This window comes from Ornithorhynchus anatinus, chromosome 17, assembly GCF_004115215.2.
Source record: "Ornithorhynchus anatinus isolate Pmale09 chromosome 17, mOrnAna1.pri.v4, whole genome shotgun sequence".
Taxonomy (NCBI): domain Eukaryota; kingdom Metazoa; phylum Chordata; class Mammalia; order Monotremata; family Ornithorhynchidae; genus Ornithorhynchus; species Ornithorhynchus anatinus.
In genome coordinates, this window is record NC_041744.1 from 40,594,777 (window position 1) to 40,622,206 (window position 27,430).

Sequence of the window (27,430 nt, forward strand, 5' to 3'; positions counted from 1 at the left end):
GAGTGCCTAGCACATACTAAGCACTTAATACCATAATTATTTGTATATTTAAATGGTATAATTATGATATAATTAAATACCATTATCATTATTATTATTATAATATTATATGAATATATACTTTATTGTATTAGCCCAGTCCAAGTTCATCGCACATCTCTCCGCAAAGAGGAGATGAACAGGCAAAAGTAGGGCAATGGCTGTGGGGCTAAGCCATCAGTGCTGGAGGTTTCTGAATGAAGAATTAATTGAGCATCTCATGTGTTGGTCATGTTCTACAGAGATCCAGAGATCCAGAAAAGAGCTAGATAATGTGGATGGCAAAGAAGCAGCGGCTACTGAGGCAATTACCTCGTCAACTGCCTGCTGGTCTGTGGTACTTCAACACCATGTTGGCACTGTGGTCACTTGGCCAAAAAAGCCTTTAGCAACGTGTGGCATCCCTGCCTATCTATTGGTTTGTTGCCCCCACTGTTCCTTCACGAACATGACTGGGAGGGTCAAGAGTGTATGAGTGGTACTGGGCAAACCACTAGCATTAGGAATCAATTCCTTATTAGAAGGTTTTGTTCCCCAAATTTTCATGATTAGACTAAGGCTTATTTGTCATTATTAACAGGAAATTCTATCATCGTGATGGCATTTCAACTTTGCCAGTTGAGCCATTTTTCCTGATGCCAACATTTACTCAGTGTTAATAAACTGGGTGTTTTGGGGGAGACATTAACTCTTTCATGCCACAAGGGTTATGTTTGATTTCTCCCTGCAGGTTATGTCCTATTTTGGCAGCAATATTCGAATTGACCATGTCCAATCTAATTATCCTGTGTCTCCCTCAGGACTTAGCAGAGGTCTTGGCACTTAGAAATCAGGGACAGATTTTATTAAAATGATCCCCTAATGGTGGTAGGTAATTCATATTTCTCCACAATGACCAGCGTGGTGACATAGAGTGAATTATTGCCAAAGGTGTCACCTTTGGTATTGGGAACATTTTGGCCTTATATTTGCCTATCTTCTAGCATGTAAATTACTTGATGGCAGAAATCAATCTTGGTTTCTGGAACTAATTTCTTTGAGTAGTGCAGTATTCGTACTGCAGTGCTTTGTACAGTGCTTTGCACATAGTGAGCGCTTAAATGCCATCATTATTATTATTATTATTCTGCACACTCTGGCATGAATGTTGCTATTCTTCCTCTGGCTCTCCAATTAATGCATATTGACAATCCAATTCTCCTTTTCTTTCAGAGGATACCGTTACATTTCGGCGACGGCCTGCTATTTTGGTGGGAGCTGCAGTGATTGTCATATTTGCGGTGTTGATAATTGCTCTAGGTGAGTGTTTAGTTGACTTGTCAATGTGTTGTCACCTGAAGAGTTTACCAAAGCCGGGGGGGTGGGTTGGCCTCAGTGTAAGACATGGCTGGAAGGAAAGAAATAAATTTAGATTGATTGATGTAGTCTTCGTGCTGATAGCCTCACTAGCCATCAGTCAAACAGAATTTTTCAGATTCTTGGCAGTTCTGCTGGGCTGTGATTGAGGGAAGCTGCCAGAGAAAGAACAGTGATTGACAGGTCCTCAAACACCTGGGCTCTGCTTGAGCATGGGCCTTGAAGCCCATCGTCCTCTCTGATCCTTCATTCTGGGAAGAGGAGACTGGAGTGTGACATGGTTTGACAGATCTGAGTGTTACTGCCCACTGCCTGCTGCAGTGAGGATCTCCCTAACACATGCACGCGCGCGCACACACACGCGTGCGCGCCCCCCCCCCCCTTTCTGGTGTGAAGAATGCACTACTGATGATTAGAGCTTATCCAGGTGAGCCAAGGTGGCTGAAATGACTTGACAACTAGTTCTTTCTGCATTGTTTTCATGTAATGATAAATTCTTGCTCTGCTAACTACCTTATACAGGGCCTGACTACCTGATCTTCCAGCGTGCCTCTTGGCACCCAGATATCTGCTAAGCTTTTGCTCAAGGACAGCATCCCTTCTCCCAATTGCTGCTGCCCAGGTCGGGCTGTTTACTGAGGTGGTCTGCAAGTCTAGCATACTGCTCCAGGCTGTGCATAACTGAGTTTCTAAATCATTTCATCCCTCTCATTTCACCTAGCTGCAGCTGCTTTCCTCCATTCTCCCATCCTATAAAGCTGTGTTACTGTGAGGATTTTTTAATGATATTTCTTAAGTGCTTTCAATTTGCCAGGCATTATAATAAGTGCCGGGGTAGATACAAGCTAACTAGGTTGGACACAGTCCCTCTCCCACATGGGACTCAGTCTTAATCCCCATTTCACAGATAGGTAACTGAGGCTCAGAAAAGTTAAGAGACTTGCCCAAGGTCACACAGCCGATAAGTGATGGAACAGGATTAGAACCTAGGTCCTCTGAACTCCCAAGCCCCTGCTCTTTCTATTAGGTCACGGTTGCCCAGATAGCTACTCTAAGGGGTAACCACTAATAGGGGGTATATATTTTTATTACCCTATTTATTTTGCTAATGAGATGTACATCCCCTTGATTCTATTTATTGCTATTGTTTTTGTCTGTCTGTCTCCCCCGATTAGACTGTAAGCCCGTCAATGGTCAGGGATTGTCTCTATCTGTTGCCGAATTGTACATTCCAAGCGCTTAGTACAGTGCTCTGCACATAGTAAGCACTCAGTAAATACTAATGAATGAATGGACTTAAGAAAAGCTTTAGACACCTAATCAATCAAAGACTCCAGGGATCTGGCATGCAGTGAGCATTTGGGAGACCATAGCAGAAGCTAGATGAGCTCGGCCTTTGTCAATTTAAACTTATGGAAGCTTTTTTTCTTTCTAGTATTTGTTTAGCATTAGGGACTCTATTAATTGCTGGGGTAGATACAAAGTAATCATTATGAAAGCAGTCCATGTCCCACATGGGACTCACAATTTTAATCCCCATTTTACAGATGTTGTAACTGAGGTAGAGAGAAGGGAAGTGACTTGCCCAAGGTCATCCAGCACACAAGTGGTAGATTTTTTGTAATCAGTCGTGTTTATTGAGTCCTTACGGTGTGCAGAGCACGGTATTAATCGTAACAATTATGGTATTTGTTAAGTGCTTAATATGTGCCAAGCACTGTTCTAAGCACTGGGTTAGATATATGGTAATCAGGTTGTCCCATGTGGGGGTCACAGTCTTAATCCCCATTTTGCAGATGAGGTAACTGAGGCCCATAGGAGTTAAGTGACTTGCCTAAGGTCACACAGCAGACAGGAGGCAGAGCCAGGATTAGAACACATATGTTCATGTGTTAGAACACATATGACCTTCGGACTCCCAAGCCCATGCTCTATCCACTACACCATGTTTCTTCTCAGTAGAATACAATACAACAGAATTGATAGACACATTCCCGCTCACAAGTATTTTGGAACAGAGGCTTTGAGAAGAAGGTAACACAGAGAAACAAACAAAAGCACCATCAGGCACTGTGGATAACGAATTCAACAATGTGGAAAGGGGTTGGCCTTTATCTGCATATGTTGAAGAAAGGGTGGTTCCTCAGACAGTTGTTGTATCAGCTAGACTAACACATCCTGATAAAAATTCTGACCATCAATGATGTCACCTAGATTGTAAACTCCTTGAGGGCAGGGATCATATCTCTCTGTAGAGAACCAGCATGGCCTCGTGGATAGATAATTGGCGTCACAGTAAGAAGGACCTCATGTCTAATGCCACTCTACCACCTGATTGCTGTGTGACCTTGGGCAAGTCATTTCACTTCTCTGTGCCTCAGTTACCTCATCTGTAAAATAGGTATTTAAACTGTGAGCCTCATGTGGGATAGGGAGTGGGTCCAACATGATTTACTTGTATCCACCCAGCACTTAGTACAGTGCCTAACTTATTGTAAGTACTTAACAAATACAACAATTATTATTATTATTATTATTACCTAACTCTATTGTTCTCTCCCAAGCATTCAGTTCAATGCTCTGCATGAAGTAAGGACTCAGTAAATAACATAAATTGATGGATCTTCTTTCCTTCCCAAATCTGGCTAACACATTACATTCACCTGTCAATCTATCAGTGTTATTTAATGAGCACTTACTGTGTGCAAAGCACTGTACTAAGCACTTGGGTTGGGATAGTACAATACAGCAGGAATAGCAGACCTCAATAAAGGTGTTGTCAGCCATGTAACAGGTGGACCACTGCATGGACATTTCCGTGTTCATTACAGGTGGACATAGGATATATTTCAGGGAGGACATTTTGGGGTGAGCTGATTATAGTACCAGATTTATAAGAAATAAAAGTGTGCTCACTCGCTTGTATTGGTGACCCACAAAATGCTGTGTGCTGGACAGAATGATTAGTGACACGATCCCTGCTCTCCCAGGTTTTATAGTACAAAAGTTCAGTGGCCAAACCTCTGACTTTCTCCAGTTTTCTCTGGGACTGCATACCCCACCCAAGGTCAGTGGTCCTGGATTCTCTGCTATTCAGTTGTTCTGTGTCCTGGGAAAAATCTCTGGACTCATCTCTGGAGTCTCTTTCCCCATCTCTAAACTGGGACTATTGATCTCTTATCTTCCTTGTTTCACTGGATTCCTGGAAAGGCAAAATGAGATCACTGAGTGAGAGTGTTTTCACAGAAGTGCTCTATGAATTAAACAGAAGTTAAACAGAAGTTCTCTGAATTCAAGACTGAATTTCTATTACTGGGAGGGATTCTGGGTATGAAGACCTTCTCTCAGTGAAGCACAGCCTGCAGTGCCCACTTAGGAGCACTGACCATCCTGCTCCTTTACACCACAGCTGCTACAGCTGCTAAGACCTGTCCCAAGATTGGCGAAACCTGTCCAGAGGACTGGCTGCAGCTCCGAAAGAAGTGCTACTTCTCTTCTAGTGAACATGAAAGCAAGAGAAATTGGAGTGACAGCCAGGAATACTGCAGATCCCAAGGGGGTGATCTGGTTGTCATCGAAAACAAACAGGAGCTGGTGAGTATATCAGGATGGAAACCTTGGGCTAATTTTCCTTTTTGGTAAATTCCCTGGTTTAAATCTGGTGTGCCAGGACCCACAGATGGCATAGAGATGGATGTGAGCCTGAAATATATAATTCAACGCAGGAAATGGAATGAAAAATGATATTAATAGTAGTACTAATAGTAATAGTAGTAGTAATAACATTAGTAGCAATAAGAAAGACACAGTTCATGCCCTCAAAGAGTTGACAGTCTAATGGGGGAGACCAACAGACACAAAATATTATTTACTAATAAAGGGAGTAGGAGAGAAAAACATGGATGAATTGGTAATATCAAGAGTATGGAGTAATGATTAGAAAATGGAGATCACATGTCAATATATAAATAAATTCTATAGTGGTTTTTATTATGGTGATAAGATGTTGGCATTTAATGTAGGGAAGCATCTTAGAACAGATGTTGTTTCCCTTGTTTTTATGGTAATTGTTAAGTGCATATCATGTCTCAAACACTAAGAGCTGAGGTAAATAGAAGTAATCAGATAGAATGGGGCTCACATTCTTATTGACTTGCCCAAGGTCATACAGCAGACAATTCCCCAAACCTCTGACTTCCAAGCTCGTCTCTTTCCACTAGGTCACACTGCTTCCCTGTTACTTTGCCTTTCCCCCTAAGTAATCAATCCAGTTGGTGCAGGAATTCTGAAATGGTACCTGGGTGGATTGGGGCAGGCAGGGAAGGGGATTATAAAATGGAGAGAAGAAAAATTCATCAAGAAAAACCTTCTGGAGGAGATGTGATTTCAGAAGGGCCATGAAGATGTGGAGGCCTGTGGTTTGGCAGATATAAAGGGGAAGGAAATTCTAGGCAGGATGAAGTGCATGAGCAAGGGATCAGAGAGGGCAGAGATGAGTGACATACAGAGCATAGTTGGAGTGTAGTGAGAGAAGAGAATGGAGAGGTATGAAGGAAAGAGCTGCCTGACTGCCTGGTCCTTAAAGTATTTGATATTTGCTCCACTCTCAGGTTCCTAAAACTTCAGCTTATATCTGTAATGCATTTTAATGTCTATCTCCCCCTTTTGACTGTAAGCACCTTGTGAGTAGGGACTGTGTCAGTAAACTCTGTTGAAGTCTCCCAAGTGCTTAGTAAAGTGATCTGAACACAGTAAGTATTCAACAAATATCATTAATTGATTGGTCAGAAATTCTGCTCGGTTTACAAAGGAATGGTTATTTATCGAAGGATTTTGAGGAGTGGATGTATGTAAATGATGTATTAGAAAAGTGATCTAGGCATTAGAGTAATATATGGACTGGAGGGGGGAGGCTGGAGAAGAATAAGTTAACTGATGCAGCAATGAAACTGGGATATTACAAATACAGGGACTAATTTTGTGGAGGAGTAATTGACAGGATTTACTGACAGAATATGTCTGGTATGGAATTTGAAAGAAAGGGAGGAGTTGAAGATAATGTCAAGGCTACAGACCTCAGAGACTGGTTAGATGGTTTGTTGTCAATTGTGATTGAGGGAATTTGGTGGAGGAAAGGATTGGGTAGAGAAGAAATGGAGCTCAAGTTTACAGTAATTGACCTGAGGTGTTGGCAGAATGTTCTGGAGTTGAGATATTTGAGTGTCTAGCGGAGTGAGAGATCAGGACTAGCAAGTAGATTTCTAAGTCATCTGCATAAAGGGGGTAGTTAAAGTCATGGAAGTAATTAGCTCTCTAAACGGTGAGTATAAAATAAGAAGAGAAGATGCTGACCAGAGCCTTGAAGAACATGCACAGATAGGGTGTGAGAGGTGGAGGGACAGAGAACTGTGTAAATCCGAGGTTAGGTAGTGTTTCTAGGAGAAGGGAGTGGTCCCCGGTGTCTTGTCTGTCTGGGCCATGAGCTGTGGGGCCACAATGCAATGATTTTGTCTGCTAATTCTGTTGTATTGTACTCTCCCAAATGCTTAGTACAGGGTTATGCACATAGTAAGTGCCCAAATATGACTGATTCCAGCCTGACATGACCTTGGGCATGGATGGGAATGTGGGGTGGATCCCTATAGCCAATAGACCACCCGTATATGGGACCTGTGCACTGTTCTTGCCACCAATCTCTGGGGGGAAAGGAGGCCAGAGCATCCTGAGACTGTTTTGGAAAAATTCCCATAAGAAAAAATGCCCATGTCTCTGGAAAAAGCCTGAGCGCGGGATTTCTCCTACTTCCCGGTGCAGGTATTCATTCAACAATTCAAGAACTTCTGGATTGGTCTCCACAGGACAAATGAAGGATTCTTTTGGGTGACTGGAGCCCCACTGAACCAGAGCCTGTAAGTTTCCTTTAACTCTCAATCATAATGATAATAATAATAATAACAAATGTAGTATTTGAATGCTTCCTATGTACCAGGCACTGTACTAAGCACTGGTGTGGTTACACAAAAATTGGGTTGGACAGAATCCCTGTCCCACGTGGGGCTCACAGTCTCAATCCCCATTTGACAGTTGAGGAAACTGAGTCAAAGTGAAGTGTCTCACAGCAGACAAGTGGCAGAGCTGAGATTAGTATCCATGGCCTTCTGACTCCCAGGCCTGTGGTCTATCCACTATACCATCTTGTGTCTGTTAGCCTAAAGAAGAAAATTAAAGCTACCTTCCACTTTGTATTTCTGCCCATGTCTCCCCCATCCTAAAAAAAAACCCTCTTTCGACCCCACTTCCTCTTCCAGTTATCGCCCTATCTCCCTCCTACCCTTCCTTTCCAAACTCCTAGAACAAGTCATCTACACTCACTGCCTTGAATTCCTCAACTCCAACTCTTTCCTGGACCCGCTCCAATCTGGCTTCCGTCCCCTCCTCTCTACCGAGACTGCTCTCTCCAAGGTCACCCATGACCTCCATTTTGCCAAATGCAGTGGCTCCTACTCTATCCAAATCCTCCTCGACCTCTCAGCTGCCTTTGACACTGTCGACCATCCCCTTCTCTTCCAAACCTTATCTCACCTTGGCTTCACGGACTCCATCCGCTCCTGGTTCTCCTCTTATCTCTCTGGCCATTCATTCTCGGTCTCCTTCGCGGGCTCCTCCTCCCCTTCCCATCCTCTAACTGTAGGGGTTCCTCAAGGGTCAGTTCTTGGCCCTCTTCTGTTCTAATAATAATGATAATGTTATTTGTTAAGCACTTACTATGTGCAGAACACTGTTCTAAGGGCTGTGGTAAGTACAGGATAATCGGGTTGTCCCTCATGGGGCTGACAGTCTTAATCCCCAAATTACAGATGAGGTAACTGAGGCACAGAGAAGTTAAGTGACTTGCCCACATCACACAGCTGCTGAGTGGCAGAGCCGGGATTCGAACCCATGACCTCTGACTCTCCATCTACACTCACTCCCTTGGTGAACTCATTTGCTCCCACAGCTTCAACTATCATCTCTTTGCAGATGACACACAAATCTACATCTCCCCTGTTCTCTCCCCCTCGCTTCAGGCTCGTATCTCCTCCTGCCTCCAGGACGTCTCCACCTGGATGTCTGCGCGCCACCTAAAACTCAACATGTCCAAAACTGAGCTCCTTATCTTCCCTCCCAAGCCCTGTCCTCTTCCTGACTTATGTGTCACTGTGGATGGATGAAGCAGCGTGGCTCAGTGGAAAGAGCACGGGCTTTGGAGTCAGGGCTCATGAGTTCGAATCCCAGCTCTGCCACTTGTCGGCTGTGTGACTGTGTGAGGCAAGTCACTTAACTTCTCTGTGCCTCAGTTCCCTCATCTGTAAAATGGGGATCAAGACTGTGAGCCCCACGTGGGACAACCTGATTCCCCTATGTCTACCCCAGCGCTTAGAACAGTGCTCGGCACATAGTAAGCGCTTAACAAATACCAACATTATTATTATTATGGTACGACCATCCTTCCCGTCTCTCAAGCCCGCAACCCTGGTGTCATCCTTGACTAGGCTCTCTCATTCACCCCACACATCCAATCCGTCACCAGTGCCTGCCAGTCTCACCTTTATAATATCGCCAAGATCTGCCTTTCCTCTCCATCCAAACGGCTATCTTACTGTACAAGCTCTCATAGTATCCCGGCTGGATTATTGTATCAGCCTTCTCTCTGATCTCCCTTACTCCTGTCTCTCCCCACTCCAGTCTATTCTTCATTCTGCTACCCGGATCATCTTCCTGCAGAAATGCTCTGGGCATGTCACTCCCCTCCTTAAAATGCTCCAGTGGTTGCCTATCAACCTCCGTTTGAAACAAAAACTTCTCACTCTGGACTTCAGGGCTCTCCATCACCTTGCCCCCTCCTACCTCTTCTCCCTTCTCTCTTTCTACTGCCCACCGCACGCGCTCCGCTCCTCTGCCACTTACCTCTTCACCATCCCCCGTTCACGCTTATCCCGCCGTCGACCTCTGGCCCACGTCCTACCTCTGTCTTGGAATGCCCTCCCTCCTCACCTCAGCCAAACTAACTCTCTTCCCCTCTTCAAAGCCCTACTGAGAGCTCACTTCCTCCAAGAGGCCTTCCCAGACTGAGCTTCCCCTTTTCCCTCTGCTCCCTCTGCTCCCTCTCTGTTCCCCCTTCACCTCCCCTTCACCATTTTCTACCATTTCTAATTTTTACTGACTTAGCTTTGAAATATAGCTTGTGGAGAGTTACGGGGAAAAGGACTAGAAAAAAACTTCTGCTCTTGCATTCACAATCATCCTATCAACATTGCAAAGCACTAGAGAAGCTTTAGAGAAGTAGGATGGCCTAATGGATAGAGCGTGGGCCTGGGAGTCAGAAGGACCTGCATTCTAATTGCTACTCTGTCCTGTGTTTATTGTGTTACCTTGGACAAGTCACTTCACTTCTTTGTGCCTCAGTTACCTTATCTGTAAAATATGGATTAAGATTGTGATCCCTATATAGGACAGAGACTGTGTACAACCAACTACCTCTTATCCACCTCAGCACTTAATACAGTGTCTGGCACATAGTAAGTGTTTAATAAATGCCACAATTATTATTATTATTGTTATTATCATTATTATTAGGCAGAGGTAGTAGAAAAGATTGCTGCCCTTGAGGGATTTACAATGTAGAGGGGGAAACTGACACAAAATAATAACTAATAGCAATAATTGTGGTATTTATTCAGTGCTAACTGTGTCCCAGGTAGTTTTCCAAAAACTGGGTTAAGATACAAGATAAGTTGGGCACAGTTTCTGTCCCATGTTGTGGTCAAAGCCTAAGGTGGAGGGAGAATAGGTATTTAACCCCAGGAAGACCAGGAAGCCGAGGCTGAGGGAAGTGAAGTGATTAACCCAAAGACACACATTAGGCAAATGACGGAGTTGGCATTAGAACCCAAGTCCTCTGACTCACAGGCTGTGCTCTGTCCATTGGACTGTTTGGTCTTCATTGACAACCTCTCCTTGGAAGATAAAGGCCACCAGTCACTACATCCCTGGGAAAAACACTGAATGAAAACACTATACTGAGTAACACTATACAGAGTCACAACACTATACTGAGTGAAAATATTATACTAAGGGCACACTCTATAGGACAGGGACTGTGTTCAACCTGATGATCCAGGATCTACCCCAGCTCTTAATACAATAGAAAGTGCTAGAAGTGAAAAGCCGGCCATTTTCTTCCCTGATGCCTATCTGCCCTCTAGTGGAGTCTGATGTGAGTGAATAAAAATCATGGTGACAGCTTACTCTTGGTTGGTTTCTGCTTCCAAGCACATTGAGCTCAACCCAGAAACTGATTTTCGTTTGTCAAGTGGTAGGATCTTTCCCAAGTGTCCTCAACCTATTTCTCTCATTCAACCCACACTTTCAAACTATCACAAAACCCTGTCAGTTCTATCTTCATAACATTGCTAAAATCCACCCTTTCCTCTCCATCCACAGTGATCCAAGCACTTAACCTATCCTGTCTTGATTAGTGCATCAGCCTCCTTACTGACCTCCCTGCCTCCTGTCTCTCCCCACTCCAGTCCATACTTCACTCTGCTGCCCGGATCGTTTTTCTGAAAAAGACGCTAGGTCCACGTTGCCCCACTCTTCAAACACTTTCAATGATTGACCATCCACCTTTTCAATAAACAGAAACTCCTTCCCACTAGCTTTAAGTCACGCCATCAGTTTTCCCCTTCCTACCTTACCTCACTACTCTTCTATAACCCAACTTGCACAATCCGCTCCACCAACTTACTCTCTGTACCTTGATCTCAATTATCTCAGCACTGACCCAGTGCCCACATTCTCCCTCTGACCTGGAACTCCCTCCCCTTGTGGTGTCCACTTCCACAGCAGGAACCAGACTGGCAGGATTGAGAGAGTGCCAGTGGTGCTGGACAAACCAGTAGCACTACAATAAATTCCTCACACAGGTTTTTGTTCCCAAAGATTTGAGGATTGGGCCCAGCCTCTTCCATGAGCAATTGGAATTCACCCACCCTCAGCCCCACAGCACATTTACAAATATACAGAATTGATTTATTTATATTACTGTCTGTCTCCCTCTCTAGACTGTAAGCTCACTGTATGCATCTATCACTTCTGTTGCATTTTATTCTCCCAAGTGCTTATTACAACGCTCTGCACTTAGTAAGTAATAAATACCATTGTTGATGATATTAATGATGGTGATGATGATGCAACATCTCTCCAGGTCATGGGACCCAAAACAGTGATTTCACCAATGAGTAGCCATTTGTCTAGTATGGGAATAGTTCTCCCAAGCACTTAGTAAAGTTAGTACTCAATATCATTGATCAATCAATCAATCAATCAAAGTATCATTGATTGTGTAAATTAAATTGGTTTTGATTTAACTGACATCCATTCCAAATAATCAAATTTAGCAAGCAATCATTTCTTTCCCTCTAGTATTTCACAGCAGTTCTGCCAGTGGTTTCTAGAGATACTTCCATATGCCCTCCCTACGTATAGGTTCTCTCTTTAATTTAATCCCAAAGCTGCTGCTTGGGTATTTTGCTGCTGTCCACTTTCTTCTCATGTTACATCTGGTGGAGCTGCATTGTGATGAATGTGTTGTCAATCAGGGTTAATTCTCAGGTGGTGCAGGGCCTGGAGAAATTGGCCAGAGCAGGTTGTTGCATCCATTTCCTTAGTAGCTCTGACCCAATTTCATGGTGCTGGGGGTCTCCAGATCTCTGCGTCTACTTCTAATTCCTGGGAATTGGGGTATTACACACTGTGGTCTAGTAGCTCATTGTGATAGATCCTTTTGGCCATTGGATGGTAAGTAGACCCTTTGGATGACCCTGATGAAATCCTTCAAGAGGTTTTGTAATGTGGTCCCTGTCTCCCAGCCATTTAGAACTAGACTGTGTGGCCCAGTCCCTGTCCCACCCTGATTATTTGTTCTTACCTAAGCAGTGTTTAACACATAGTAATTGTTTAATATCCAACTGCCTAGGTTTCTTTCCACCTTCAAAACCTTCCTAAGATCACATCTCCCCTAACAGGACTTGTCAGACATTTGGCTGTGTACCCCGTAAGCACTTCGATACATTGTTAGTGAAGCAGCATGGCTTAGTGGAAAAAGCATGTGCTTGAGAATCAGAGGACATGGTTCTAATCCCGCCTCCACCCCTTGTCTGCTGTGCAACCTTGGGCAAGTCACTGAACTTCTCCGTGCCTCAGTTACCTCCTCTGTAAAATGGAGATTAAAAGTGTTAGCCCCACACGGGACAATCTGATTGCCTTGTATCTACCCCAGTGCTTAGAACAGTGCTTGGCACATGGTAAGTGCTTAACAAATATCATAATTATTATTATTATTACTTATCCCATCCCCACAATATTTATGTAGATATTCTTATGCTCTCCTAACCCCCCATCCCTAATATATTTTAATTCCTATCTCTCCCAGTAAACTGTAAGCTCTTTGTAGGCAGGGTTTATATCTACTGACTCTGTTGTATTGTCTTGGCATGCCTCCTCCAAGAGGCCTTTCCAGACTAAGCCCTCTTTTCCTCAGCTCCCCTTCCCTTCCATGTCACCTCGACTCGCTCCCTTTGCTCTTTCCCCTTGCCCCTTAGCACTTATGTATATATTCATATCTATAATTCTATTTATTTATATTGATGCCTATTTACTTGTTTTGATGTCTGTCTTTATCCCTCTAGAGGGTAATCCCATTGTGGGCAGAGATTGTCTGGGCAGAGATTGTCTGTCTTTACTGCTGTATTGTACTTTGCAAGTGCTTAATACAGTGTTCTGCACATTATAACCATTCAATAAATATGATGGAATGAATGAAATTTACTTTCCCAAGTGTTCAGTATAGTGCTCTGCATTCAGAAAGCACTAAATGAATGCCACTCATTGACTAAATGATTCAATGATTGATTGATTTGGGTGTCCCCCAAAAGTGGTAGCTTAAGCCATGGGAAGAGATGAGCATGTTAAAGGAATGAGTATAGAATGAGAAGAGTCTTGTCTTATGCTGTTAGAGTCCCGAGAATAGAACCATTAAGACCCCTGGAGTGTGAATGAGGAAGTAGGGTAGCACTTCCCTAGCACTTCCCTACCCTAGTAGGGTAGCACACGGAGAAGCAGCGTGGCTCAGTGGAAAGAGCAAGGGCTTGGGAGTCAGAGGTCATGGGTTTGAATCCCGGCTCTGCCATTTGTCAGCTGTGTGACTGTGGACAAGTCACTTAACTTCTCTGTGCCTCAGTTACCTCATCTGTAAAATGGGGATTAACTGTGAGCCTCACGTGGGACAACCTGATTACCCTGTATCTACCCCAGCGCGTAGAACAGTGCTCTGCACATAGTAAGCGCTTAACCAATATCAACATTATTATTATTAGTTAGGGGATCAACACTGGGGGCATGCTCCGCGTACTGAAACCTATTAAGAGAATGGAATCCTGAGCCTTCTGTACACCACAGTCGGCTGAAACCGCAAAATTCATGACCCAAATATAGTTCAGAGCTGGTGGAACAATCTTCATACAGAACTGACCACATGACATGTTCTCCCTCCCATTTAGCCTATGAGCCCCATGTTTCTAGTCTGATGATCTTGTATTTACCCCAGTGTGTAGAACACTGTGCATTTTTGAAGTATTTGTCAAGGGTTTATTATGTGCCAGGCCTTCTACTAAATGCTGAAGTATATACTAGATAATCAGGTTGGGCACAGTCCAGGTCCAACAGTCTTAATCCCCATTTTATGAATGAGTTCACTGAGGTACAGAGAAGTTAAGTGACTTGCCCAAGGTCACACAGTAGTTAAGTGGCAGAACTGGGATTTGAATCCAAGTCCTCTGACACCCAGGCCCATGCTCTTTCCTCTAGGCCATGCTACTCGGCACTTATTAAATTCATTCAACAGTATTTATTGAGCGCTTACTATGTGCAGAGCACTGTACTAAGCGCTTGGAATGAACAAGTCGGCAACAGATAGAGACAGTCCCTGCCGTTTGACGGGCTTACAGTCTAATCGGGGGAGACGGACAGACAAGAACAATGGCAATAAATAGAGTCAAGGGGAAGAACATCTCGTAAAAACAATGGCAACTAAATAGAATCAAGGCGATGTACATTTCATTAACAAAATAAATAGGGTAATAAATATATACAGTTGAGCAGACGAGTACAGTGCTGAGGGGATGGGAAGGGAGAGGAGGAGGAGCAGAGGGAAATGGGAGGAAAAGAGGGTTAAGCTGCGGAGAGGTGAAGGGGGGGTGGTAGAGGGAGTAGAGGGAGAAGAGGAGCTCAGTCTGGGAAGGCCTCTTGGAGGTGAGTTTTAAGTAGGGTTTTGAAGATGGGAAGAGAATCAGTTTGGCGGAGGTGAGGAGGGAGGGCATTCCAGGACCGTGGGAGGACGTGGCCCAGGGGTAGACGGCGGGATAGGCGAGACCAAGGGACGGTGAGGAGGTGGGCAGCAGAGGAGCGGAGCGTGCGGGGTGGGCGGTAGAAAGAGAGAAGGGAGGAGAGGTAGGAAGGGGCAAGGCGATGTAGAGCCTTGAAGCCTAGAGTGAGGAGTTTTTGTTTGGAGCGGAGGTTGATAGGCAACCACTGGAGTTGTTTAAGAAGGGGAGTGACATGCCCAGATCGTTTCTGCAGGAAGATGAGCCGGGCAGCGGAGTGAAGAATAGACTGGAGCGGGGCGAGAGAGGAGGAAGGGAGATCAGAAAGAAGGCTGACACAGTAGTCTAGCCGAGATATAACGAGAGCCCGTAGCAGTAAGGTAGCCGTTTGGGTGGAGAGGAAAGGGCAGATCTTGGCGATATTGTAAAGGTGAAACCGGCAGGTCTCGGTAACGGGTAGCATGTGTGGGGTGAACGAGAGAGACGAGTCAAGGATGACACCGAGGTTGCGGGCCTGAGAGACGGGAGGGATGGTCGTGCCATCCACGGTGATAGGGAAGTCTGGGAGAGGAAAGGGTTTGGGAGGGAAGATGAGGAGCTCAGTCTTGCTCATGTTGAGTTTTAGGTGGCGGGCCGACATCCAGGTGGAGACATCCTGGAGGCAGGAGGAGATGCGAGCCTGAAGGGAGGGGGAGAGGACAGGGCGGAGATGTAGATCTGCGTGTCATCTGCATAGAGATAATAGTTGAAGCCGTGAGAGCAGATGAGTTCACCGAGGGAGTGAGTGTAAATGGAGAACAGAAGAGGGCCAAGAACTGACCCTTGAGGAACTCCAACAGTTAAAGGATGGGAGGGGGAGGAGGCGCCAGCGAAGGAGACCGAGAATGACCGGCCAGAGAGGTAAGAGGAGAACCAGGAGAGGACGGAGTCCGTGAAGCCAAGGTGAGATAAGATATGGAGGAGGAGGGGATGGTCGACAGTGTCAAAGGCAGCAGAGAGGTCAAGGAGGATTAGAATGGAGTAGGAGCCATTGGATTTGTCAAGAAGGAGGTCATGGGTGACCTTAGAGAGAGCAGTCTCGGTAGAGTGGAGGGGACGGAAGCCAGATTGGAGGGGGTCTAGGAGAGAATGGGAGTTAAGGAATTCTAAGCATCGATTGTAGACGACTCGTTCTAGGATTTTGGAAAGGAAGGGTAGTAGGGAGATAGGGCGATAACTGGAGGGGGAAGTGGGGTCAAGAGCGGGTTTTTTTAGGATGGGGGAGACGTGGGCATGTTTTAAGGCAGAGGGGAAGGAGCACAAATATCATTTTTATTATTATTATTTTATGGTTAATATGTTTTATGTTTTCAAAGGATATCCATTGCAGCCCAGATGATTTTTCTGAAGTGACATTCAGTTTAGATTTCCTCATTCTCAAAAACTTTCAGTGGTTGCCCATCCACCTCCTCAAACAAAAATTCCTTACCACCAACTTTAAAGCACTCAATCAACTCTCCCCTTCCTCCCTTTGCTGATCTCCTAATATAGCCCAGCCAGTACATTCTGCTCCTGCAGCAACAATCTACTCTTTTTACCTCCATCTCTTCTGCCTCACCACCAACCAGAAACTAAAGGCTGAAGAGTGGACTGACTGGTGGCTGGGAGAGGCAGCGTGGCTCACTGGAAAGAGCACGGGCTTTGGAGTCAGAGGTCATGGGTTCGAACCCTGGCTCTGCCACTTGCCAGCTGTGTGACTTTGGGCAAGTCACTTAACATCTCGGTGCCTCAGTTCCCTCATCTGTAAAATGGGGATTAAGATTGTGAGCCCCACGTGGGACAACCTGATTCCTCCGTGTCTACCCCAGTGCTTAGAACAGTGCTCGGCACATAGTAAGCGCTTAACAAATACAAATACCAACAAATACCAAGGAGGATGCTTCAGTAGGGTAGACATAAAGAACTCAAGTGTGTGCCGTGCTTGTGGTAGAACGTACATGTATTCTTTCAACCACCAGTGTCAAAGGCAATGTTCATATCAAATGTCAAGGGGCCAGTAAAGGTAAAGATTGTTTTACCAGCTCTGTCCTGGGTATGGGTCTTGAATCTTGGGATTCCAGCTGACTAAGGCTTGTGGTGTACAGAAGGCTCAGGATTCCATTCTACTAATAGCCTTTTTCATTGGCAAAGTGTTTTGTGTGACGTGGACCTCATCAGTATCATATTTGAATCAAAGAACAACTTTATAAGACAGGAGGAAGTAGAAGAGAAAGAAAGATAAAGACAAGATGAAGAAGGAAAAGGAGGAAGATAAAGGAGAGAATGTAAATAGAGAAGGAGCAGAGGAGAAAGAAAAGGCTTCTTGTTCTCAGTCCCTCTATCTTACTTTCTAAATCAGTAGTACCAGGAGAAGGAATATGTTCTAGTAAAGAGATCCCAGGGGTTCCAATTCCTGCTCTGCCACTTGCCTGCTTTGTGACCTTGAAAATGTGTCTGGACCTTAGCTTTCTCAGCTATAAAATGGAGATGAAATACCTGTTCCCCACCTTAGACAGTGAACACTGTGTGGAACAGTGAGTGTGACCAATCTAATTATCCTGTATCTAGCAGGGTTTGGCACATAGAAAATGCTTTACGAATACCACTATTATTGTTATTACAAATACTCATTTATGAAGAAGCCAAGTTATTTTTTATAGAAACTCTATTTTTCCATCTTACAGCAATTTGGCTTCAGACAGTTCCTAGAGAAAGACAGAGGAGAGGCGGAAGAAATGTCTCAATTCAAAATCTAATCCTGGGAAGTAAAGAAGAAATTCAGTGATCCTACCTAGGGAACTATCTCTGGGAAAATTATTTAATCAATCAATCAATCAATGGTATTTATTGAGCACTTGCTATGTGCCGAACACTGAACTAAATCCTTGGAAGAGTATAACAGAGTTTGTAGACATGTTCCCTGCCCACAGTGAGCTTACAGTAGGCAGCAGTGCCAGTGTGGTGAGAATACAGGAGGTTTTGGATCATGGAGCCTCTGAGTTGTCTGCAGACCAGCACCTAGGGGAGGATAATCTATCCTGCTGTTCAGTTTGGCCTCCCCAAGGGACCCCAGTCAGTGCTCTCTATGGCATGAGCAGAGACTATGTTTTCTTCTAGTTCATCATGGAGAAAATTTGAAATTCACTTTCCTCAGTGAGGACTCCATCTAGTTTTGTGCCTTCAAGTTGCTCCCAACTCCTCTCTAGGCCATTTTGGACCAGAAAATCTCTTTCTATCAATCAATTATATTTATTGAGCACTTACTATGTACAGAGTAACAAATATGGAAGACACTAACCCTGCCCACAAAGTACTTACAGTTTACCGGGGGAGGCAGACATTAAAATAGATTGAGAATAGGGGAATTAGTAGGTCATCAGAATACTTACTTAAGAACTGTGGGTCTGGGGTGAGTCTAAAGTACTTAAGGGTAAACAAGTGCAATAGTCAATGCAAAGGAGAGGGTGGGTAGTAGATACGAGGGCTTAGTCAAGGAAGGACTCTTGGAAGAGATGTGATTTTTAAGATTTTAAAGGGGGGTAGATGGGTGGATTGTCGGATATGAAGGAAGTGGGAGTTCCAGGCCCAAGTTCCAGGCCCAAGGGAGGATGTGAACAGAGATTGATGGAATTTTCTTCTCTTGTGATGCCTAGAGACAGACTGAAGTAGGAGCACCCTCTACTGAATTCAACTCATTCACTCACCTATCCCTCCACTGATTGTGTACCACTAACCCACAGCCCTGGATCATCTCCACAAACTACTTGGTTTGAGCCTGCACACAAACCACAGAGCACTTCTGGTGGAATCAGGCCAGCCTCATTCACTTCAAGTTCTTCCTTTCCTGCTTAACTCTACCCTTTCCTCTACCTGATAACATTATTTTTCCATTGTTATAGACTCCCATGACCAGTGCCCCCTTCAGTTCTTTCAGATGTTTAACTCCCTTCTCCTACCCCTGTCCCCTACCTCCCTCTTCTGCCTCCCCATCTCTGGACCCTATTGACCTGGCCATGTACTTTACTGAGAAATTGAAGCCTTCAGGAGTTATCTCCCTGAAATCAGCCCTGCTTCTCTCCAGTCCCTTCCTTCTCCTGCCCCTTCTTCAACTCTCCCATCTTTCTAAGCAGTATCTCAACAGGAGATCTCCACCTTCTCTCAAATCCCACCCCCTCCACCTTCACTTCTGATCCCATCTCTTCACACACTATCAAAGCACTTGTCCTGTCCCTTCTTCCTTCCCTGACTACCATCTTCAAGTATTCTCTCTCCAAAGGCTTTTTCCTCATGTCTTCCCTTGCCCCATGTGTCCCTCCAGTCATTGCCCCATCTAATTCCTACATTTCTCTCCAAGCTTCCTGAGCAAGTTGTCTAACCCACTGTCTCCATTATCTCTCCTCCTGTTCTCTCCTTGATCCCCTCCAGTCTGGCTTCTACCCCCTTCTCTCCACAGAAGCTGTCTTTTCAAAAGTCACAAATGACCTTCTAGCCAAATCCAATGGCCTCTACTCTATCCTTATCCTTCTGGACCTCTTAGCTGCTTTCAACACTTTTGACTACCCTCTTCTCCTAGAAACATTATGCAAACTTGCCTTCACTGACACTGTCATACCTTGATTTTCTTCCTATTTCTCTGCCTGCTCATTTGCTGTCTCTTTTATAGGCTTCTCTGCCTCCCATCACCTAACTCTGGGAGTCCCTCTAGGTTCAATTCTGGGCCCCCTTCTATTTTCCATCTACATCCTATCCCTTGGAAACTTCATTTGCACCCATGGCTTCATCTACCACCTTTGTGCAGATTGACTTCATTGTTTCCTGCCTTCAGGACTCTTTATTTTAAACTTAAAATTCCCAGAACGGAACTCCTTATCTTCCAACCCAAACCCTGTCCTCTCCCTGAGTTTCTTGTCACTGTAGACAGCAACACCATCCCCCGTCTAAGAAGCCTGTAACCTTAGCATTATCCTAGATTCATCTCTGTCATTCAACTGACATATTCATCCTATCACACAGTCTGTTGGTTCAACTTTTACAACATCACTAAAATCCACCCTTTCGTCTCCATCCAAACTATTACCATGTTATCCAAGCATACCTCTTACCCTACCTTGATTACTGCATAGTCTCCTTGCTGACATCCCTGCCTCTTGTCTCTCCCCAGTCTATTCCACTCCATAGTTCACTCTGCTGCCTGGATCATTTTACTACAAAAATGTTCAGTTCATTTTTCTCCACTCCTCAAGAACCTCCCGTGGTTACCCATCCACCCTTGCAACAAACAGAAACTCCCTACTATTAGCTTTAAAGCACTCAATCACCTTGACTCCCACCTACCCCACTTGCTACTCGCCTACTGTAACCCAGCCCACACACTTCTTTCCTCTAATGCAAACCTACTCACTGTGCCTCAACCTCATCTGTTTTGTTGCTGATTTCTTGCTCATGTCCTGCCTCTGGCCTGGAATGCCCTCCTTATTCATCTCTCACAGACAATTATTCTCCCCACATTCAAAGCCTTATTGAAGGCACATGTTTTCCAAGAGGCATTCCCTAAGTCCTCATTTGCTCTTCTTCCACTTCCTTCTGAGTTGCCCTGAGTTGCTCCCTTTATTCATCCCTACCTCAGCCTGACAGCACTTATGTACATATCCATGATTTATTTACTTATTTTATGTCTGTCTCTCCCTCTAGACTGTAAACTTATTGTGGGTAGGGAACGTGTCTACCATTTCTGTTATATTGTTATAATGTATTCACCCAAGTGCCTGTTATACACAGAGTAAGTCCCACCTCCGACTTCTTCAACCACCTTGACCCCTTTCTCACCTTCCTTCTCTCCTTCTCTCTGCCCACTCTGATCCTTGGAGACTTCAACATCCATACGGATGTACCCGACGACTCCTCTGCCGCCCGCCTGCTATCCCTCCTCGACTCTGCCGACCTCCTCCTCCACCATACCGCGCCCACTCACCGACTCGGTCACACCCTCGATCTTGTCATCTCCTACCGCTGCACTATCTCCTCACTCACCAACTCTGAAATCCCTCTCTCGGACCATAACCTTCTCACCTGCCTCATCTCTCACACTCCCTCCCCCTGCAAATCTTCGCTACTGCCCCACAGAGACCTCCGCTCTCTCGATCCCATCCGTCTTTCCAATAGCATCTCGCCTCACCTTGCCGCCCTGTCCTCTCTTCCCACTCTCGACGATCGGGTCTCCGCTCTCAACTCCACCCTCTCTACTCATCTCGACTCTCTCGCCCCCCTTTCCCTCCGCCGCTCTCGCGCCACTAACCCACAGCCCTGGATCACCTCCTCCGTCCGCCTCCTACGCTCCTATGCTCGAGCTGCTGAGCGCTGCTGGCGAAAGTCCAAGCACCAAGCCGACCTCACACACTTCAAATTTATCCTTTCCTGCCTTAACTCTGCCCTCTCCTCCGCCAGGCAAAGCTTCTTCTCCTCCCTCATCGACACCCATGCCCGTCACCCCCGCCGATTGTTCCGGACCTTTAACTCTCTCCTTAGGCCCCCTGTTCCTCCCCCTCCCCCATCTCTCACCCCTAATGATCTGGCCACCTATTTCCTCACGAAAATCAACACGATCAGGTCTGAGCTCCCCAAAGTCACCCCTCCGCCTCTCCCCTCCCCCCCAACAACCCCCTCCCCTACTTTCCCATCCTTCCCTGCAGTATCCTCAGAGGAGATCTCCTCCCTCCTCGCAAGTGCCACCCCCTCCACCTGCGCCTCGGACCCCATTCCCTCTCACCTTCTTAAAACCATCGCCCCTGCCCTCCTCCCTTCCTTAACTTCTATTTTTAACCACTCAATCTCCAAGGGCTCCTTCCCCTCTGCCTTCAAACACGCCCACGTCTCCCCCATCCTAAAAAAACCCGCTCTTGACCCCACTTCCCCCTCCAGTTATCGTCCTATCTCCCTACTACCCTTCCTTTCCAAAATCTTAGAACGAGTCGTCTACAATCGATGCCTAGAATTCCTTAACTCCCATTCTCTCCTAGACCCCCTCCAATCTGGCTTCCGTCCCCTCCACTCTACCGAGACTGCTCTCTCTAAGGTCACCCATGACCTCCTTCTTGCCAAATCCAATGGCTCCTACTCCATTCTGATCCTCCTTGACCTCTCTGCTGCCTTTGACACTGTCGACCATCCTCCTCCTCCATACCTTATCTCACCTTGGCTTCACGGACTCTGTCCTCTCCTGGTTCTCCTCTTACCTCTCTGGCCGATCATTCTCGGTCTCCTACGCTGGAGCCTCCTCCCCCTCCCATCCTTTAACTGTTGGAGTTCCTCAAGGGTCAGTTCTTGGCCCTCTTCTGTTCTCCATTTAGACTCACTCCCTCGGTGAACTCATCCGCTCTCACGGCTTTGACTACCATCTCTACGCAGATGACACGCAGATCTACATCTCCGCCCCTGTCCTCTCCCCCTCCCTTCAGGCTCGCATCTCCTCCTGCCTCCGGGACGTCTCCACCTGGATGTCGGCCCGCCACCTAAAACTCAACATGAGCAAGACTGAGCTCCTCATCTTCCCTCCCAAGCCCGGTCCGCTCCCAGACTTCTCCATCACCGTGGATGGCACGACCATCCTTCCCGTCCCGCAGGCCCGCAATCTCGGTGTCATCCTTGACTCGTCCCTCTCGTTCACCCCACACATCCTATCCGTTACCAAGACCTGCCGGTTTCACCTCTACAATATCGCCAAGATCTGCCCTTTCCTCTCCACCCAAACGGCTACCTTACTATTACGGGCTCTCGTTATATCCCGGCTAGACTACTGTGTCAGCCTTCTCTCTGACCTCCCTTCCTCCTCTCTCGCCCCGCTCCGGTCTATTCTTCACTCCGCTGCCCGGCTCATCTTCCTGCAGAAACGATCTGGGCATGTCACTCCCCTTCTTAAACAACTCCAGTGGTTGCCTATCGACCTCCGCTCCAAACAAAAACTCCTCACTCTAGGCTTCAAGGCTCTCCATCACCTTGCCCCTTCCTACCTCTCCTCCCTTCTCTCTTTCTGCCGCCCACCCCGCACGCTCCGCTCCTCTGCCGCCCACCTCCTCGCCGTCCCTCGGTCTCGCCTATCCCGCCGTCGACCCCTGGGTCACGTCCTCCCGCGGTCCCGGAACGCCCTCCCTCCTCACCTCCGCCAAACTGATTCTCTTTCCCTCTTCAAAACCTTACTTAAAAATCACCTCCTCCAAGAGGCCTTCCCAGACTGAGCTCCTCTTCCCCCTCTACTCCCTCTGCCATCCCCCCTTTACCTCTCCGCAGCTAAAGCCTCATTTTCCCCTTTTCCCTCTGCTCCTCCACCTCTCCCTTCCCATCCCCACAGCACTGTACCCGTCCGCTCAACTGTATATATTTTCGTTACCCTATTTATTTTGTTAATGAATTGTACATCGCCTTGATTCTATTTAGTTGCCATCGGTTTTTACGAGATGTTCTTCCCCTTGACGCTGTTTAGTGCCATGTTCTTGTCTGTCCGTCTCCCCCGATTAGACTGTAAGCCCGTCAAACGGCAGGGACTGTCTCTATCTGTTGCCGACTTGTTCATCCCAAGCGCTTAGTACAGTGCTCTGCACATAGTAAGCGCTCAATAAATACTATTGAATGAATGAATGAATGAATGTGTCCAATAAATACAATTGATTGATTGAAACATGAGACTGCAGGAATAATCTAGGTGTCTTTGCCATTCCTGGCAAGATCCTAGCCAGAGTCTTCTGGAATCAGTGGCTAAGGGATACTGTCAGCTGGACACTCCTAGAATCACAGTGTTGATTTAGACCACAGCATGGCACAGCATACAAGAACATGAGAAGCAGTATGGCCTAGTGGCAAGAGCAAGGATTTGGAGGTCTGAAAATTTGGGCTCTAATCCTGGCTCCGCCTCTTTTCTGCAGTTTGAACTTGAGCAAGTTACTTAAATTCTCTGTGCCTCAGTTACCTCATCTTTAAAATGGGGATTAAGACTGTGAATCCCACGTGGGACAGGGACTGCATCCATCCTGTTTAACTTGTATCTACTCCAGCACTTAGAACAGTGCTCGACTCATAGTGCTTAACAAATACGATTATTATTATTATCTTTGACAAACATCAGATGCAGAAGAGGTTATAGCACCAGGAACCCTACACAGTTTTCATGCACCTCTCCTAAACATCTGACATCATCAGTAGATCTGGATTCTGAAAGCTACTAAGCAAATTTGGCTGCTGTGAAAAGTTCATTACAATTCTATGCCCACTTCTTGGCAATATGGCTGGCCAAATCTAAGCCGAGAGTGCCTTGATTGAGCCATTCCCCATTGCCAATGGAATGAAACTAGGAAGTGCAGTGGGTCCAGTCCTGTTCAACTTGTTCTAGGCAGCCATGCTGGAGGATGCAACAAGAGACCTGAATGCAGGTGATAGGATACACTTTCACATATCTGGAATTCCTTCCAATTCAACAGACTTTGAACTTCTTCCAATTGCTGTAATGCAGATGGCTGCTCCCTAGAGGCCTATACCCAGGAAAATATGCAATTGATTGTAAATTGCCTCACAAAGTCAGCTACGTGTTACAGTCTAATGATTAATCTAAAGAAAACTGAGTTGTGACATCAATTTAATATGGGTTCTTCAGCCACCTTCTAGCCATTTCCAGCTACTTACCAGCCAAGTAAGAAACCTCTAAAGGCTATCCGATGGACATAGCTGTCTCCTTCCTCAAACACTTAGAGTTCTGGATATTCAACAGGGTAAGGATACTGCTGGAAACCTGAAGTCCCAGGGATATGATGTCCAGGCAGAGAAGTCTCTGCTCCATGGCGAGGTTATTGGAGCTGAGGATGCTGATGGCTATTTAATGGAACCATCAATTAATGAAAGTAATGAGACTGTAAGTAGGGTCTTTTCTCTTCAAAGAAGGGTGTGAGCCTCCAGATAGACTCTTCTGCCTCCAATATCACCCCTCTCCAATTCAATTAAATTACAGATAGGGAAATCAATGGAGTATAAGTACACCCACCCTGTACACTCCTCTCCTCTGCTGTTCACCACCTCACAGTCCCTGGTTCGTGCCTGTCCCGGCGTCGACCCCTAGCCCTCATCCTACTACTCTCCTGGAATGCCCTCCATCCTCACATCTGCCAAACAAACTCTCTTCCCCTCTTCAAATCTCTATTGAGAGCGCACCTCCTCCAGGAGGCCTTCCCAAACTGAGCTCCCCCTTTCCCTCTGTTCCTCCTCTCCTCCCCATTCCCCCCCTTCCCCGCTCTGCTCTTCTCCCTTCCCCTCCCCTCCCCTCAGCACTGTGCATATTTGTATATATTATTTACTACCCTCTTTATTTTGTTAATGATGTGTATATCTCCATGACTCTATTTATCTTGATGAGGTCTGTGCTAGACAGCTTGTTTTGTTTTGTTCTGTTTTGCTTTGCTGTCTGTCTCCCCCATTTAGACTGTGAGCCCATTACAGGGTAGGGATTGTCTCTATCTTTGCCGAATTGTACACTCCAAGCACTTAGTACAGTGCTCTACACATAGTAAGCACTCAATACTATTGAATGAATAAGTGCTGTGGGGTTGGGGATGGGTTGAGTATCAAAATGCTTAGTAGATATGGATTTAAGGGCATAGATAGGGAGAGGAGCTGAGCGGTTAGTCAGTGAAGGTTTTCTAAAGGAGATATAAATTTAGTAGGACATCAAAGAAGGGGATGATGTCGGATATGATGGGGGAGGGAGTTCTAGGCCATTGGGAGGGCATGAGCAAGGGTCAGCAGATGACAAGAAAGTGAAGGACAGTAAATAGGTGAGTAGTGGAGGTGGGCTGGGTTGTGGTGGGAGAGGAGCGAGGAGAGGTAAGAGGAAGAGAGATGATTGAGAGCCTTAAACCCAATGGTAAGGGATTTCTTTGTAAACCAGATGGGCAATCATTGGGGCTGATATTTCATTTTTCTCTGTTCCTTTCCTCCATCTCCTCCAACCTGGGACCATGAAAACCCTCAGCTCTCCCAGAAGTTTGCCGGGACAGAGCTGTGGGGATAAAGGTGAAAAGGAAAGAGGGACCCAATCAGAGAGCATCTTGTTCAAACAGGAACATTTACAGCTAGCTCCTAAACCCAGTCTGATTCCCATTCCTCCTGGCACAAACAGACAGGAGCTGGCCAGCCACTCCTTCCTGGAAAGAACCCTAATCATGTACCAGCAGCTTCCTGGGACCCAGTCTTCCCTACGCCACTCTGTCCTTCCCCCACTGCCTGGCCACCTTCCTCCCCTCACCATTTGACTCTGTCACACTTTTGGTGCTGATTTTTGCCTACTACTTAATCAAATGATTCTATTTAGCAAGTGCCTACTTAGTGCAAAACACTGTATTATGTACTTGCGAGAGAATAGAATTCCCTGGCTTCAAGGAGTTCACAGTCCAATGGGAAAGGCAGACAGATACATTTATTTTTACCAACAGCATAAGAGACCAAAGCAGAAAGTAGAATACAGCAAAGCCTATATATAAATAGAAATAAGAACACCTAATCATTGAGAGACCTAAAATGTACAAGTGCTCTAGGTGGTTGTAAGAACTTCCCTTCTTCCCTCTCTGTCCACCATCATCAACCATTCACTCTTCAGTGGCTGCTTCCGCTACACTTTCAAACATGCCCATGTATCCCCTATCCAAAAAAGCCTACCCTTGATGTTACAGCTCGCTCTAGTTTTCACCCCATCTTTCACTTTCCCGACACCTCAAAGGAATTGGTGACTCCAGCTAACTTCACGTCCTCTCCTCCAATGCTCTCTTCAATTACTAATCAGGACTTTCCTGCCTCCTGTATCACTTCTCTCTAATTCAATCTTCACTCTGCTGACTCACCTTATTAAAACCATCGCCCCTGCCCTCCTACCTTCCTTAACTTCTATTTTTAACCACTCAATCTCCAAGGGCTCCTTCCCCTCTGCCTTCAAACATGCCCACGTCTCCCCCATCCTAAAAAAACCCGCTCTTGACCCCACTTCCCCCTCCAGTTATCGCCCTATCTCCCTACTACCCTTCCTTTCCAAAATCCTAGAACGAGTCGTCTACAATCGATGCTTAGAATTCCTTAACTCCCATTCTCTCCTAGACCCCCTCCAATCTGGCTTCCGTCCCCTCCACTCTACCGAGACTGCTCTCTCTAAGGTCACCCATGACCTCCTTCTTGACAAATCCAATGGCTCCTACTCCATTCTGATCCTCCTTGACCTCTCTGCTGCCTTTGACACTGTCGACCATCCCCTCCTCCTCCATACCTTATCTCACCTTGGCTTCACGGACTCCGTCCTCTCCTGGTTCTCCTCTTACCTCTCTGGCCGGTCATTCTCGGTCTCCTTCGCTGGCGCCTCCTCCCCCTCCCATCCTTTAACTGTTGGAGTTCCTCAAGGGTCAGTTCTTGGCCCTCTTCTGTTCTCCATTTACACTCACTCCCTCGGTGAACTCTTTCGCTCTCACGGCTTTGACTACCATCTCTACGCAGATGACACGCAGATCTACATCTCCGCCCCTGTCCTCTCCCCCTCCCTTCAGGCTCGCATCTCCTCCTGCCTCCAGGATGTCTCC

General features: G+C 46.1%; 1 protein-coding gene across 1 annotated transcript in view; it reads left to right on the plus strand.

Moving 5' to 3' along the window:
- The first annotated feature begins 378 nt into the window (after nucleotides 1–378).
- Nucleotides 379–27,430, plus strand: part of LOC114817725 (killer cell lectin-like receptor subfamily B member 1B allele B) — a 122,879-nt gene continuing 95,827 nt past the window's right edge. Inside the window, exons 1-4 of the transcript XR_005661009.1 lie at nucleotides 379–457; nucleotides 1,252–1,338; nucleotides 4,805–4,989; nucleotides 7,210–7,304. The gene's annotated coding sequence lies outside the window, so the exon portion shown is untranslated. The remainder of the gene's footprint in view (nucleotides 458–1,251; nucleotides 1,339–4,804; nucleotides 4,990–7,209; nucleotides 7,305–27,430) is intronic.